The sequence below is a fragment of the Grus americana genome, chromosome 24, assembly GCF_028858705.1.
Source record: "Grus americana isolate bGruAme1 chromosome 24, bGruAme1.mat, whole genome shotgun sequence".
Classification (NCBI taxonomy): Eukaryota; Metazoa; Chordata; class Aves; order Gruiformes; family Gruidae; genus Grus; species Grus americana.
Window position 1 is genome coordinate 6,982,231 of NC_072875.1, and position 17,071 is coordinate 6,999,301.

Below are 17,071 nucleotides of genomic sequence, written 5' to 3' on the forward strand. Positions count from 1 at the left end.
ACGCAGACCAGTTTATCTCAGTGAAAGATACAGAATAAGGAACATTAAAATAATGATAAAAAAGTGTAACTCAGGAAGCAAAGAACCTGTTATTACTTCATTGTCAGAACAGTTTTTTCTTATCTTAGTCACATCTCCTGAGGTTTGTTCAACTCATGAACGGCTTATGAACGTTCAGTTCATTTCTTTGTTTATGCCCCATGATCTCCAAAAACCTCGATTAAAAGCAATCAGAAAAATCCATCATATGACGCTTAGGCCATTTACAGCCTGTGACAGTTATTAGCAAATGTTAACCTTTCCTTTGAGAAAACAGAAGGAAATCCTGCTTTAATTTAAGCTTTCAAACATCATCCCTCTCTATCTTTGCAGTAAATCAGAGCATCTCCATGATGCCATTGTTTGCAAATATAATAAGTCCTGGGTTCGTCTGTTTAAAAAACAAACAGCAACAGAAAAGCATCAGGAAGTCCCCGTGAATGGGAGCAACGCTGCATTTCTGTATGTACGCATTAATTAATGCAATTGAGCCAATATCCGAGCAAAGCCTGTTCCTATGAATACTGTTCAAATCATTATCAGTTCTATTAGCACTTCATTATGGTTGCACTGATCAAGACCAGATTTCCTGGGCTAATTTGCATCATATTCTGACAGGTGCTAGTCCAGGTGTCCTATTGTCATTCTGAATTAATAAACATGACTCAACCCCCTCCTTTTATCATTTGCGTGATAGAAGGAATAATAGAAATAGAATGGTCTGGGGGCGCACAAAACAACTTCTCTGACTCCATCTCCCAAAAAGGCCTTTCCTGGGGTTTTGCCAGGTTTAATTTTAAAACGACGAGCTCACACACCACTTGCTGTGCATCACCTACCTGTCAAATGACTTCCATACCCTCGCCTCACTGGTTTATGCCTTACCCTTTAGGCAGGGCTGCCCACAGGCCAAGTTGGCACAACATACCATATTAATGACAGCCCTGCTCAAAGGCAGAAACCTTCTTGGATCTCCCTGCAGCCCTTAAAGTCATCGTTGCGCATCCTTGGCATTTAGACCCTGTTGGCATCTACAGATTCTACCTGTCCCCTTCCTTGCCAATCCATCCCTCACAGCCTAAAATTAGACCCCTAAAGCCATTCTTTTTCTTGTTTTCCTTCTTTTAAAGATGATCATGATCATTAGGAGGATGTATAGAGCAAGCAATGAAGGGCTTTGGTTTGCAGCCACATGCTTCACAGTTGTGCCACCTCAACTTACCACCTTAGCTCTGCAAGCAGCACAGTCCCTGTTCGTGCAGTTTTCCTGCTTTGTAACAGACCCAGTGCAAGCGTCTCTGCATCATGCTTCACGCTTTTCTGGTTCAGAGCAGCTGGGAGTGCAGCAAGAGCCTTTTAATTGAACATAATCTTCATTAAAAGTCTAATTGTATTTATAAATGGGGTTTTAATCTTTTTAGGACATAATTTCTAGCTTTTCCCTGCAATCCTAAGAAATTAACTTTTATTAAATAAATGCTGATATTCTTATGTAATTAGAATGCAATTCAGGCTTTCCAGATGAAAACCAAATACCACAAGAGCTGGTAACAGCATTGCCATGTCATCCAGCATTTCTCTTGCAGTCCTTCTGCAGAAGTCAAACAGCCCCACACTGTCCCGTTTCTTGCTCCTCTTCTGTACGCTCTTACTTCTCAAAGCCTCTCAGGCCATGTGGTATGCAGAACCAAAACCCTTCTGACACGTGCACTCGTATCACACAGAGTGTTTATTATGAGCCCAGCTTGGTGACATGAGAGTATTAATGCAGAGGCAGCTCACAACTGCACTAGCCTTGTTTGCTGTTTTCACCTGCCTGATAACTCCCGTCGGCTGCATGCTCCTCAGATTTCTTAGGTCTTTTCTGGCAGAAAGGAAATGCACTTAAACCTAATACCAGGGCTGCCCTCTTAGCCTTTGGATGGGTGCAGAAGGTTCCCTCTTGCTTTCTGCAGGGTTATCTCACTTGTTTCTTTGTGTTTCTCAAGTCACATGCCTCTTTCTCTGCATTTTGTTATATCAGCAGGTCTCTGCTCTCCATCGCTCATCTAATCCGCAATGTAATTGTCCATCTAAAAATACAGGAGGCAAACGCCAGACGTTCTTCATTACCTTCACTAGAATGGGTTTACCACGATTGAAGCTCCAGCTGTTTGCGTGCAAGGAATATATCTGAATTTCCTAATATTTCTAGAAATTCATTCCGTCCTGCCTCACTCTGCTAAGGTGCGACTAGAGAGAGAAAACCCAGAGTTCATGGTACATTTCTCAGCTCCTGCACTAAGGTCCTGTGTACCTTGACCAAGTAAGACAAGGAGCACTCATCTAACGCCACTGCCCAGAATGACCATATCAGGGACCAGGCCTTCTATGCCTCAGGTTGCCCGTCTGGCTTACCTTGTGCATCTTTTTATTTACCTTGTGCATCTTTTTTATTAGGATGAGTGAAGAACCAGCCTCTAAGTGAAATGTTTGCATCTGCAATCAGGGTTTCCACTCCTGCAACGCCCCCACACCCAACCGCACTCTAGAGTTCCATGAAGCGGGGGAAGGCTCTGAGCCTGCTCAAAAGGCAAAACTCATTTTAACTGCATTTTCTCTCCCCTTTGTTTTTTAAGAATCAGCTTGCAACAAATGGCACTTGCTAAATGACTGTCTAACGAGACAAAATGGTGCAAACATCCCAGCGTGCCCCCCCCGGCTGGAAAGCACTTGTCCTTAGCAAGCCAGGCACTGTGCCCCTGCTCGCAGACACTGTCAGGTGCATGCAGAAGAGGTTCCCAGTTCTATAGAGCATTGAGAGACAAGAGCCATGTCTTGTTATTGCAGCCTTTAATGAAAATTTGCCCGCCACATATCCAAGTGGGATCTGGAAGCAGATTTGCACCTGTCTCAGCAGGCCGAAATCAAACAATGATAGCGCTGAGAGAGCAAGTTGGTTAGCAAGCAGCAAGGGCGAAGCGAGTGGGTGAGAGCCCCCTTGGTACGCCTCTGCTCTGCTGCTGCTGCTGCTCATCAGATTCTTTTAATCAGATCATCAGAGCAAGGATTTTGTTGTGCTTCACGTGCACGTTATATACGTTTCTGCTCAGGAAAAAGCAACCCACAGTTAACGTGACCTTTGCATCTTTGATTATCAGGGCTGGAAAGAAAAAAGTGCCCATGAGAGTGTGTAGTGCTGAGCAGACGATAGCCACTGCTCTCACATCGGCTTCTAGAAACATAGTTGTGGGGTGCAGCTACCGCCCCTCCTGCTCATGCTGAGGGGCTGTGACTATACAAGCTCAATACAACGTGTCACGTGAGACTTCTGTTAATGCAATTGTTTTAGGTTATACAGGCTTCAGAGCCTGCGTTTCATAAGTGACTAGAACATTTTGGGTACGATAAATAGTGTCTTTCCTTTCCTAGTTGCAAAACCCCCCATCTCTCGCATCCAGCTGCTTTGAACTTTATTTCAGAGAGGATTTTCTATCGATGTTTTAGGCACCTACAGCATTCTTTATCCAAGCCTTACAAAGCTCTTTGTGAAGATCTGTCAGTTTTCAGCCTTACCCATCATTATTTTACAATTAGGATAAATCAAGGCACAGAAAGCTCTAATGATTTGCTCAGGGTCTCTGGGTAAGAAAGAGGAATAAAGCCAAGGAGACTCCACTTGCAGGCTTTTGCTCTAATGACTGAACAGCATTCTTCAAAAAGTCTAGCTTTTTCGAAAGAAAGGGACATGTGAGCGTGATTGTTTTCTGCTGAGCAGAGTAGATACCAGATGACAGATCTTTCCTCTTTATCTTTTTTACTAAATAATAGATGACTGATTACGATCTTAGATGGTAAGATAATTTCAGGTTTCTGAACATGTTTCTCTTCTAGAAATATTCTTATCTATATAGCCCATTAAGTTAGTCATAACAGAGTGAATAACCAAATACACGTCGTGGACACAATTCCTGGTGAAATACTCCACTGCCCGACTCCAGATGAGTAAACCTCAAGTTGCCCCTGTGCTAGCGATGGGTGAATACACTCTGGAGGATGACTCCTATGCCAAACAGCTCAGGGTCTGGGTAGGCAAAATAGAAAACCAGGGAATGATCAGTCCTGCCTGGCAGTTCAGTGGCTTCCTGTGGTTGTACAGAAAGTCACTGGCAGAGCCAGGAAGGGAAATCAAGTGTCCTGGATTGTAATCTCATGTTTTAAGCACAAACCAGCTTTTTTTCTTCTAAGATAGTTGTTACAGCAAAACTATCTTTCAGAGCTCCTTTGCAGGATTCCCCCAGGGTGTGGGAGCCGGCCATCCTGCCCCGCTTCAACCTCTCATCATTTCCAGATGAAATATCCTGCACATAAGCAGGTATGTAGCTGCATGAACCCATATCACCGCAGTACTGGGTTTAGTAACAGAGAGATTCAGATGAAAGACTAGAGTCAAGGACTTGTCCCGCAAAATCACTTTTGAAGCATTTTATGTGTGCAATGCTACAGAAGTCAACAGTGATGGTTATTTAGAGCTGCTCACCCCACTGGCCCTAATTTGAATCCAGGTCAGTTCTGATGGAGTTAATGGAACAGCAAAGGTGCAACATACATATATAAATACAAATTTTATATATATATATATATAAAAATCAGCATTGCCTGAGACAGATCCATTTTTCAACTGTTTGCTTAACTCCACCAGTTTAACCTGCAATTTACACTAAGAGAAGAACCGTGCTCCTTTTATCCACTGTAGCTGATGATACTCAAAAGCACTTTGTTTACTCAGTATATTGCACATTCATTGAGCCTTGCGTCAATAAACACTGCATGTGCTGACACCATCTGTATCAAATACTGCTTCATGGACAAAACTCATTTGCAGAGACACCTAACAGTCAGGTATGGACCATTCCACACAGCTAAATTCCTTACAACTTTTGGACTTGCTACCTGAATTAAAACTACAGCTGGCCTACTAATATCTGTTAAAAAAATCACATACACACACTTGTACTTGCTGTTAAAGACTTAAGGTCGCAGAGGCAGAGTGTCTGCGAGCACTTGTATATTTGTGAATGGGTGGAGGAGGGCTTGGAAAGACGCATCTCAAAGCGGTGATGTAAATGTGAGGAAACCAGAGGGTTGTTCTTGTGTGGTAGAAGAGGCTGTGAAGAGCACGCACCTTCCTACCATGGAGGTTCATCTCAGCAAGGGAGGGCTGTCCTTGCAGAGCTGAGCCCTCAGGACCTGAAAATAGCTGGTGTCACTTGTGTCATGACCTGGGCAAAACCTGGGTAACGAAAGACCTGGGCAGCATTTGGGAGAATGGTCTGTCAGGGCTTGGAGGGATTTCTTTTCACAGCCTGCTCTCTTTCCGCTCCTTTGTACGCAGACCTGTTACATACATGTTTCACCTCTGTGCTGATGGACACACACCTTCCTTCCACATCACGCATTTCCAAACACGTTTGCATGGCACGGCAGCTCTCCTCCTTCGGGCTGGCACAGAGCAGTGCATGGTGAGAAAAGTACTGCTCACAAGATAGAGCTTCTGTGGTTTAGGGTTATGTTAATTAATTAATTCTTATTTATATTTGGAAGTTTGCAGCTGCAAGTTTTGAAACGACCAATCGTAGAGCTGCGAAAGTGTGAAAGAAAGGGTAAGAAATCAATGGAAGAAATAGACAATCAGAGTGGGGTCCTGACCATGTGCTGGCTGCTATTTTTTAAAACACATAAAAGTTTGGCTTATGTAAGAAACCATCTGGTATTTAGGCCTAGTTGAAATTTTAGCTGCGTGCGTGTGCTCTGTGTATGAATCAATGGAGCCGCTTCACAGGCGCACGCACGTACTCTGCTGGACTCCTTCACGAGGCAGGCCAGGGCACTTGCTGCAAAAATCTGGAAAACCTATTGGACTTCACACCCTTCTTACTCCTTCTGGACAGCTCGGAATGGTCTTTGATCCAAGGGAAAACATGCCCGCCCGTCACAGCTGCAACGCTACAAACCCACGTTACAAATAAGTACATGACTCAAAAGATTGCTAGCTATACCCACATCTGAGGAACATGGTAGAAGGTTGTTGAATAAATAATATAATGGCAAGAAGTGCTGGGTTTTTCTGTTCAGTACATTCCGTTGCAGGATGTGCCCACACTGAGATCATTGTAGCTGCTGTTCGTGAACAGAAACGCCATCAGTGCCACCGCGTAAGAGCATCAACTCCAAATCGACCAGACAAGAAAGGAAGGAAGGCATTTGCTTACTTCTATGGATGAGAAACTGAGATACAGAAAGATGAAGTGCAATGCCTGAACTCATACAGGAAACCTGTGGCAGAACAACTAACTGAACCAGGTTGGCACTGCTGAGGACAAAGACTGGAGTGAATTAACTGCTCATGTATTTTTCTGACTCGCCAGAAGTTAAAAAAAAAAAAAGAAAAAGAAAAAGAAAAAGCATTGCAATCCCAGAATTGCATCAGGGAGGTTTCTTCCAGTGCGTGTTAATGCCAGGCACTGGGAACAGCGTGTGCCGCTCCAGTGACTGATGCTGAAGGAAAGACAAATTCAAGCAGGAACAGGTGCAGCTGAGGGCTAAGGAATAACTGGGAGAAGGGGGTTTATGAAAGAGATTAGAAGATATCTGTTTATCCCGGCAAAACAGAGAGAGGTATGGCAGTGGTCTGTAAATGCACTGGGGGCATAAGGTCAGGGAAGGGAAAGTGCTGTTTAAGCTAGTAGTGCTGGCATGAGAAAGGTATGAATCAGTCGTGAGCAAATGTCAGTCCAAAATCAGAAGAAAGTATTCAAACCTCAGAATGAAGAAGTTACAGAAGTCCTTTTCAATGGGGAGCAGTGGTGGTGGAAAGAAAATCCATCTGTCCTTTACAGAAACCTTGAAGAGTTTGGGAAAGGAATGACAGAGCATGGTCATGTCTGACAGCAGAGAATGGAGCTCAAGAATTGCTTCCACTCTGGAGTTCAAATTAAGTGCCTTTTCTTCATTCCTAAGGAATTTAGAAGAAGAATCTCTTGTTACATACGGTGCTTAGCACAACAGAGACTGCTCTGGTCTCTAGGCACTACTGTAGCACAAATAATTCATAACACTAACGATCAACCGTAATTACATCCTTCCTGAAGTAGAGATGACATATGAGAATACCAAAAATGAAGAGCAGGGAACTAACTGCAAGCTTATTCCATCCATTAATGACCACCCCATATTCTGCGAGAATGAGAAAACATCTGCTCTCAGATACAGTGGTGCAGATCCAGAGGATTCATTGCAAGCAAGCTTGAACTTCAGTGCATTGCTTTCTCTTTCTAAAGGGGATGGACTCTATCCATTTGCCAAAACCTTTGCCCACTGCTCTGGAAGTGTTGTGAAGGCAAAGGATTCCTATAACTGTAAAGCTCGGTTTCAAATGCCCTGCGGAAACCAGCAAAGTGGACAGAAACCAGTGTCATCTTTAATACCGATGTGCAGACACCGCGTGTCCCGGGCATGAGTTTGTTGGGGCTCAGAGTTAAAAGTGGATACGCCTTTTTCCTACCAAAAAAGTTACGTGGTGACGTATATTGGGTATACTTTTTACACAGCCTTCCATATAGCATTACTCAAAATCCAGAGGATCCAGGATCAAGAAGAAGAAGAAGAGAAGGAGTAGAAGGTACTGTGGCAAAATCCTGTTCCATATCTTCCTCTGTACAATTTCTGCATGGGTAAGAAGTAACACTTTTCAGACTGGGCCTGTCCGTGCTCCTTCTTCCACTTTGTGCAATGCAGAAGGCAGATTGCAGCACAAAAACAATGTACTGTGAGATTCTGCACAGACACTCGATCTGCGGCAGGATGGCGAGGAGCTGGAGCTTGGGCCACATGCCATTGCAATGGTAGCAGTTTCCCTTCAGCTTTACTGGAGACGTCTCAGATTTCAAGTACAATCTTAATGTCACGAGGGAATTCATGATCACTCGGATAAAATGTAGCACACACAAAATTTGCACGCACACTTGTCTGGTAGAAAATGGGATTCAGAAGAAATATGTGCAATTGAAAACACCGCAGATCCTGATAAGACACATTGGTTTTCTCTGTGCGTCAGTTCCTCACTTAACATAAGATCATTATTTCTCTTGTCACAGCGGAGCTGTTACAGACAATTTTGGTAATATTTGCAGGATGATACCGAGAGTTCTTGCCTAATAAATCACTTCAGCGTGTGCTTATTTTAAAGCCTGGTTGGTTCTAATGAAGTCAGATATATTAGTTTATCGCTTTTAGAACTATCACCAAAATATAAATATTTGTGCTGTAGAAAGATATACATGTACATATTAGATCTAATTAAGGAAGGATGTTACCATGCATGTCACATGAAGTTTGCGAGCAAGTTCGGATTAGGAGTGTCATCATCAGAAAAATTATTCTTGCTGCAGCAAACCATCTCTGAAGGTGACTTGCCGAGTGACCAGTTGCTTCCTGCAGTTCACCTTCTAGGGTTTTTTTTTTTCTTTGCCTGCTTAGATTATAGGGTTTTATTCCATCTATGTGCCATGCTTTGTCTTAGTGGGAGCCACTAGGGACAAACACCATAATACAAGGAATTAATCATACAAGTCACAACTTCTGGTTCTAATCAGGAGTCAGTCCGAAAAGCTGATCTGCAATACGACCCTCATGGACAAATCCTCAGAATTTAATAGGGATTAAATCAATGGAGTTTTTATGGAAATTGAATTATACTGTACAGAAATTGTTCCATAAACACAACACAGCAGAAAAGGCAAAACTTCCTTGATTTTCCCCTGAATTTTACAGAAGGGATATAATTTTCTGATACCTTTCCCTAGGTAATCCAAAGTTATTTGATAAAACCTGACATTTTTCAATGTAAAGGCATATGATTTTGTTATTACAGGAGAAAACCTCAAATCAGTCCACTGAAACCTGCAAAAAGGCAATTCTGTATGCGGGCAATGATGTCAGTTCTTTTCCTTGAGTAAAGTAACACAGCTCCTGCTCCTCCCTTAGGCTTGGGTTAGCAGGGCTCCCCGGAAACTCTGCCTTCAGTCTGCTCTAATTACTGCCTATCTCTGGCCACCCTTTCCAGGTTACACACCACATACGTACATTGAGGCGCATGCAGAAAACAGATCAAGTCCAGAATCTTTTATCCTACTCCATATTCTGCTGTTCCTGAATTTGGTAGTTTGGAGAAATGAACCTTGGATAGAAGATTCTGGAGAGGCTGAACTTGCAAATTCACTTTGCCTCCATAGCAGATGGCCAAGAGGCAGTGCAGCTTGCAGTTTCCCCTCTCCTTTCTCATCCTGCTGAGCTCTGGTGTTTCGGATAAATGGATAAACTCTAAGCGTGAACAAATTGCACTGATTTCAGTGGGAATTTGCAGATATCCAGTGTATATTTCTCAGAATCAGGCCCACATTTGCACTTAACATCTGTGCTAACATGTAACTCCATACTTCTGTACTTGCTTTGAGTTGTGTTCAGAAGCACTTGTATAGGCATCTACTCAGTCCTGATTCGAGACTGCATTCCTCTATCTGAACAAGTGATTCTTGTCGTTCAAGTGAACAAGAACTTGGGATTCTTATACAGAAAAAGCATCAGCTCTGACCTTTGGAGATTATGAAGGGAGAGTGCATCTTGGCAAAACCAGTGTGCTTGTCGGCTGGGTGGGAGGCAGTAGCTGGGGACAAGCGGTGCTTTCCCGAGAGACAGGCTCCTCACTGCATGGCTTAATTTGGATTTTGCATTGAATCTTTCATATCCTTAGCATGTTGCTAATGTGACTGGCAGGACTGAAACAGAACTGCAGATTCATAACAGCCAAGGGGAAAATAGTTGTAAGACGACAGTAACTGCCCTTCAGTGTGGGGGTTTAAGAGAATCATTCCTGTTAAAATGTATAGGGCTGCCAGTTCCAGTATGTACTAGGGCAACGCCATTTGTACTGTGTATGTGTAACCATTTTGGGAGCATTTCTGCCACTGGCCTACATATTTCAGGACACAAAGTTCCAGCCCCAAGTTCAAATACCAAATACGCATAGAAGCCTGTGCAAATCAATGACATCTGATTATTTGCTTTAGCAGAACATTAAAAATCCTGTATCTTTAGTAACAGGCGGAGTCTTTGGCCGAGAATTTCCTTTCCTGCTTTACTTTGGTAGACTAGAGCACAGTGGCTGCCCACTGCTCTGGAAGTGGCTTCATTTCACCACCACCACAGTTCTTGCCCCTCTGCAGCTGGCAATGCAAAACTCAATTAGAAATGAAGAGGGCACTATCACTCTAGGCAGCCTGACTCAGAGACTGGGCAGAAAAAAAAAAAAAAAAAAAAGGCAAATGCTCGATGCTAACATTATATGAAGTCCCAAGGAGATTTGGAACAGGAGCAGCAGAGGAGTTACAGTTTCCTTTGTTCTGTTAAAAGGAAAAAGGAAACACATCAGGAAACCAGACTGTGGAGCACAGGAAGTCTCACTTTGGCTGATAAAAAGGAACTGATGTGAGGTTGGTTCAGATGCAGTTATAAGTCAATCAAGCTTGGAACAACAAGAAGAGCTATTCAGAAGAAACCAGAGAGCCAAATTCTGCTTTTAGCTTTAAAAAGGGTATTTTAACCTCTCCTAATCTTTTATCTTTTTTTTTTTTAAAAAAAAAGAAAGCTGCTAAAAGAACGTTTAATTAAGAATTTTCTCATTGTACAAAAATTGGTTTCCTGAACTCACCACACCTTCCACTGACCCCACCATACCTTACTCCAGTTTCTTTTTTTCACTCATCAACCAACTTAAAAAACTGTATTCTTGCTGATTTGTCTCCTCCCCTCAGACCAAAACCAGCCTTAGTTAAGAAAGGCAGGTTTTTTGCTGAGTGAGAAATCGGCAAATGACTAATTAAAGGCTGTCCTGCCCGTTAAGTTATTTTCAATCCCTCTGCATGATTGACAATTGTGGACCAGTACGCTAACGTTCAATTCCTGGGTGTGCAGCTTTGTCAGGCTGTGGAGGTTATATCTTTTTTTTTAATTGTTTCTTGCTCCTTTAAGCCCTGTGGTCGGTTGAGCTCTGGGCTAGTCTACGCTGGAAGAACAGCAAATAAACCAGTAAGCTTAGCTATATCCATGGCATTTACTACAGGAGTCTCTACCGAGCTGCGTTTCTGAATGTATTTTAGGAAAAAATCAGGAAAAGAAAGAATGCTTGATACACATGAAGAGCCAGGGTCATTTTCTTTACAGCATCATACCAATGCTGAAGAGAAGCAAAGGCTGAGATTTTTGTAACATGCCTGTGGGATTTAGCCTTACTTCTCCCATCTATTTGCAGTGAGAATTGTATATTCAATGCTCCTTAGCCAGTTTTTCAAATCTTAATAAACATGTTTACATACAGAATCTAAATACTTTATAAAGTGCCTAGAAAACAGCCTAGGTTTCAGAAGGAATGGTTACCTTCAAAAGCTAATGAGAGTTACAGGCTGCCAGTACCTTTACAAATCAAGCTGCTTGCTTAGTTAGATAAATATGCACTCACATATCTATTTTTAGGGCTCTTGCTTCAAAACATGGAAGCAAAACAGAATTAGATGCATCAAATTGTCTCTGGCATCAAACACTGATGGTCCCTGTCAGGTCATTATTTCAAAGTTTTGCCTTTGGTGCTATTTGATAAACAGAAGGTTTATCAGGACATACTTAAATGTCTTCAGCTGTAACATACAGCCCTTTTGTTTAGGTCTCTGTATTATAGCTAAAAGAAAAGCTTTTGGTAGCGGAGGTGGGGGAGGAGGGAGGTAACGTTTGTGGCTTTACTACAAGAGACAGGTTTCTAGATCAGTGTTACTAGCTGTGTAGATACACATCAGTAATTATGTGGCCTGGGTAATGAGAAAGAAAATTAGCAGTAGATGCATTAACATTTTGAAAGCTTTGATATTTGGAACTGAGTAGCTTATACATTGTCCTGTCTGTACATTGCTGTTCATACTGCCACAATTTAGGTTGGTGATGTTACTTGATCGGCACCGTGCCGGGTGTCTGTGATGATGCAGCACGCAGGTTAGCGAAGACTTGGGTCCACCATCAGGCAAACTATTTCCAGAAGGAGGCAGAAAACCACATTTTCGTGGCAATATTTTAGTCTGTATTTTCAAAAACAGCTATAAATATGCCCTCACAGCCTTGTAAGGAAACATTTGTTCACTCAGATAGTGTTGTTAGGCATCTTCCATGGAAGTGCAACAGAGAAGTGTAACAAGAAGTGCACTGCAGGCAGCTCTTTTTACACCCCAGTGCTACATATGCATTGTGCACTCATGTTCACATGTGCATGAGAGCACATGAGAGGCGCAGACACTGGAAATTGCTCTTCAATTCAGAACAAAAGATCTAAAGAGATTTTTACATTTGAGGGGAGAGTTGGCTTCAAACCAAGTTGTAGAGCTAAGCTTAATGTATTAGACCATTTTTTTTCTAGGCAAGCCATGTACACATTCATGCACGCTGTAGTACTAACACCATGCTTCTGCAGCATTAGGTGTTTAGCAAACCCACAAATATCTGAAAATCTGAAGTTAAGGCTCCCTTGGCTCCTTTAATTTTCCTGCTTGTGCATGTTTGCAGTGAGATGGGACTTAGGGTCTTTCTTTAACTGGTCAAGTAAACTCAAGCGGAATGAAAAACTTTCATTTTTCAAAGGCAGCTTAGGAGGTGCCGTAAAAGAACTTCACACACTGATGTTTTATGGGGAGAAAAAGAATGGAAGATGCTCTGTGTCATGAGGGTGTATGTTCCTAAGTTCTAGGCCTGCTCCTTCTGAGAAGATGTGAACTGAAATCAAGAGGAAAGCCTTCTGTAAGACCAGTAAGGAGAGATCTTAAGAGAATAAACTCTGCTTCCTGCAAAAATTGCTATAAATGCCCCTCCCTCAGCATATCTCACCTTATCAGCATGTCCTCTAAGACCTCACTTCAAGGTACAACCTTCCTTTTTGCTTCTCTTGATTTCAGTCCCTTTCTCATAATTCTCCAATGAATAGTTCCACTCTTACACTCCAAGACTCCAGCAAAACTCTCTTTAGAAGAAATGCTGCAAGGAGTGACAGAAGCTGGGCCTCCCCCCCCCACCCCATCTTGCAGCAGGAGTATCACAAGATTAAAATAAATAACTAAAATAAAAGCATGAAATCCTCAAGACATGCATGCTACTACTTAGTGACCACATCCTGTTAGGGTAAAACCTACAGTAGTAGAGAAAAACTATACAAGGCTCCCAGCACCTCTTTAAAGCCGCTGAGTGAAACCCCAAGTGCCTGAAATCTAAGCAGTTGGTACTGGTTTGTTGTGTATTAGGTTTGCTTCAGACTAATCTTCCTTCCCATAGCAGGAATAATTCTACTACAGAGCAGCAGATTCTACTACAGAGCAGCAGAGCTACTCAGTTTACTGATTCTAAGAAGACTTTCCCAACATTTTACTTGCGTAGCAAACGGGAGTTAGTGCTGAACACCTCGACAGCACCCAGCACTACAGCGTGATTGTAAGTTCATGCTATGGCAAAAGGCGCACATATGCATACAGATCTTGGAGGGAAAATGAAGGAGCATTATAAAAATATCCCAATTACAAACCATTTCTAACAGGTGTTTGCTGTTGTATGTTAGAAAGCCATTATGCAATGTGAAGGTCACCTGAATAGGGACTAGGGTATCTGGGAATATCATCATTTATGCCTTGGAAATTTCAGGTGGTTTTGTTCAAATAGCTTTTGAGGGACAGCAATGTGGAAAGTCTCCAGTGAGCAAACATCTTTGTGATTTTATTTTTCTTCAATCTGGAGGTTAAAAGTCTTGCCCTAGGGGTCAATGCCTTTTTGCCAGGAAAGGCTATCTCTAAAGGGCCAAAGCCAGCACAATTTAAAAATGGCAGAACAGACATTTAAACTTGCTCAAAAAGGAAACTTTCTTAGTTCGAGATCTTGATGGCCAAATTTCAGGACAAGAGCGAACGCCTACAGTTCACAAATGACAAGAAACAGTGATTGCAATAGAAACCCTACCCCACCCTTTGCTATAGCAACACCAACATACAAGTTGTCTTTTCGTGGAAGGAGACAAGTATGGTTGTCACCTACTTGAGTAATGCAAAATTTTCATTCAATGTCCTTCAGATGGTCTATCTCTTATGTCCAGAACATAAAGATAAATATGTTTTCACAGAATGAAGGCAGCAGTTACACAAAATGTGCTTTTTTTACTAACAGTCAGGCTTTGGCAAGTATATTTACTTTAATTATTGTCCACATGTGAAGTGGAACTGAAACAATTAAACCAGTTTGAAACCACACCATTTGTTATTGTGAGGAAGTCCACGCATGGGCATCTTGCTAAGATTAGATGTACCCTTTTTTGATTTCATTTGAAGCGATAAAAACCAAATCCCCCAAACACAATGTAAATTAAGTTAAAGTGGGATGTTAACCCAAAGAAGACGTGATTTGAAATATCTGGAGGCATACAATAAAAATGTTACTATTTAAAATTAGTGCCAACATAAGCCATCATGAGTTTCACTGGCTCCCAATCGTCTTCTGCAAGTGTTGTGCACAGAATATGAACTAAGTATGGAAATGAAGTCATAAAGATAAAGATTTGCTGCACTTCTTTCTCCATAAAAGACCTTAGAGCATTGCTCTAGGGGTCACTTTTCAAGCAAACCAGTCCACCTCCTGTGTCGGGTATTAAACAGATTATTTGAAGAATGCAGCAAAAATCACCTCCCACCGCCTCAGTAAGTGATCTAATTCTCCTCAAGATAAATAATTATTTACAAAGAAATAAAGACATTCTAGACCCGGTGTGTTGGCTCAGCAATATCACACGCAACGTAAGTCAGTGCACGATGGGGAAAGATGACTTACAGTCCTGAGCTGATCCCATAATATGCATTTATATGCATAAACATATTCCCTGAACTTAGGGTTAAAAAAAAACTCTGAAAACAACTTCATTACACACTTGCACACAATGTCCACAAAAGATGCAAATGTGTCACCCTGACCACACTCCCTTTCCCCAGGAGCAGCGACTGTCAGCCCTTAGGCTCAAGGCTACCGTGGATTTACTCCTTTACTGCAAAGTTACCTTGCAGTTGGGCAGGTTTGCAGTTAAATTATTCTACGTAGGCAAAACCAGCCATCACAGTCTGTCGTCAAAACTCTTTCTGAATGGCATAAAAAGGGGAAAGTACAAGCCAAATATTGGAGATTGCAGGGTGAAGGGAGAGATTTTTACAGTAGAGTGGACTCAGACTCCTTCTGCATCTGCCAAGTGTGCAGTTAAAAGTCTGGCTCAATTAAAACAATTAGTCCATGGAATAGTTTTGCATAGACTTGACAAAACAGTCACTTGTATTGTTTAAATTGAAGACAATCACCTGGAATGAGCAACCCTCTCCCATATCTATTCTGCACTGCATAGCGCTTATCTTCTACACAGACACATATATTTCTGAGTTTACGGAGGGAAGCGCTTCTTAACCGTGCCAGCGCACAGATTTCATCTGGTCAGTCACCGTGTTCTTGCTCTAGATAATGAAAGAGCCTTCTTCTGTGTTTTTCTTGCTCTCTAGTCACATGCATCTTTCTGCCACATTATTTTCCAACCTAAAGGCACAGCTTTGAGATAAATCGATGCATACAGCCTACAGGAGAGCAGACCTAAGGGTACGATTGCTTTTAAATTGCTTTCCTCTGGATACGGTACAGATTGCTTTACTGTGTCCTAGAATTTAGAAAATCTACCCTGAAGCACAGATTATATAGAGCCTAGCACATTAAAAACATTTAAGCATCTCAAGCCACATCCTCTCCCATTGCCCTTCACCTGAGACAACCCCTTCCTTTTAGTGGTGAACTGCAGCAAATCTGTCAGTGCATGGGTCTGATATTCCTTGGGAACCTACTTTTTTTCTCCCTGGGAAGAAAATTTGCAAGAAATCTCAGATAATCCTGAGGGCACTACAGGAGCACTGATCTAAATGCATGGTACAGAAAAGGGATAAATTATAGGAGGAGGCAAACAGGACCCGGGGACCTGCAGCAACTTGCTGATGGTCCTGGAATTGCTCAGTAAATGAACCCAAGAGGAGACTTTGCTGTATCTGGATCCCATTTCTCTTAGCTCGAACAGCCAAATTATTTCTGGACAACAAGTGAAGCAGGACAATATAAGAAAAGGCTACAGAGCAGTCAGCGAGCAGATCCAGGAGCTGGGGCAGTGACCTGGGATGCGGCCGAGTTCCTCCTTTCACCACAGCCTCCCCAACGTGACTGTAGGCCTAGCTGCTAAGTGTCACAGTTCCTCATCTCCAAACCGGGGGGGGTTGCGGGGAGCAAGCAATAATACTTTGCAACACAGGGTGACTGGGGAGAGGATGAGCTCCCGGTAGGCACCATGGGCTACGTGGGTCATGGGAATACTTCAGCACCTCTCAGAGAGTGGTGCAGGGGGGCTCATGGCCTGTGCAGAAAAGCAAGTCCATGTGTGCACTGCAGCAAATGTACAGATGGGAAATTTCTGCACTTTCACTGCACAATATTTAGGGCTCCACAAATCAAAGAAGGTTGTGGTGCACTAAACATATCCTGAATGAGGCCTCGGTTACTTTTGCTACAGAGCTGAGGATGTAGGGGGGAAACACCTCTTATTCTTGCCGTATCTCCCAAATTTTGTGCTTTCAATGCTCCTGCTTTCTTTCCTCCTTTCTGACATTCACTCTTTCATTCCCTCTTTCTTTCCTCTTTCCATTTTCTCTTCCTGCCCATCTCCTTCCCTCCCCCTTCTTTTGAGACCCTTCCAAACAGTGCACTTGTCACAAGCTGCAATCTAAGGGAGAAAGTTTCAGTTCCTGCAAGTGTGCAGCTTCTCCCCAGGTCAGCAAAAAAAAAAAAAAAAACAACCAAAAAAACCCAACAGACTACTTTTAAGAAGAGATCAACACCCCACCCAGGCGAT

General features: G+C 42.5%; 1 protein-coding gene across 5 annotated transcripts in view; it reads right to left on the bottom strand.

The window, feature by feature from the left end:
- Positions 1–17,071, bottom strand: part of FLI1 (Fli-1 proto-oncogene, ETS transcription factor) — an 88,531-nt gene that overhangs the window by 56,443 nt on the left and 15,017 nt on the right. The gene's annotated exons all lie outside the window — the stretch shown is intronic.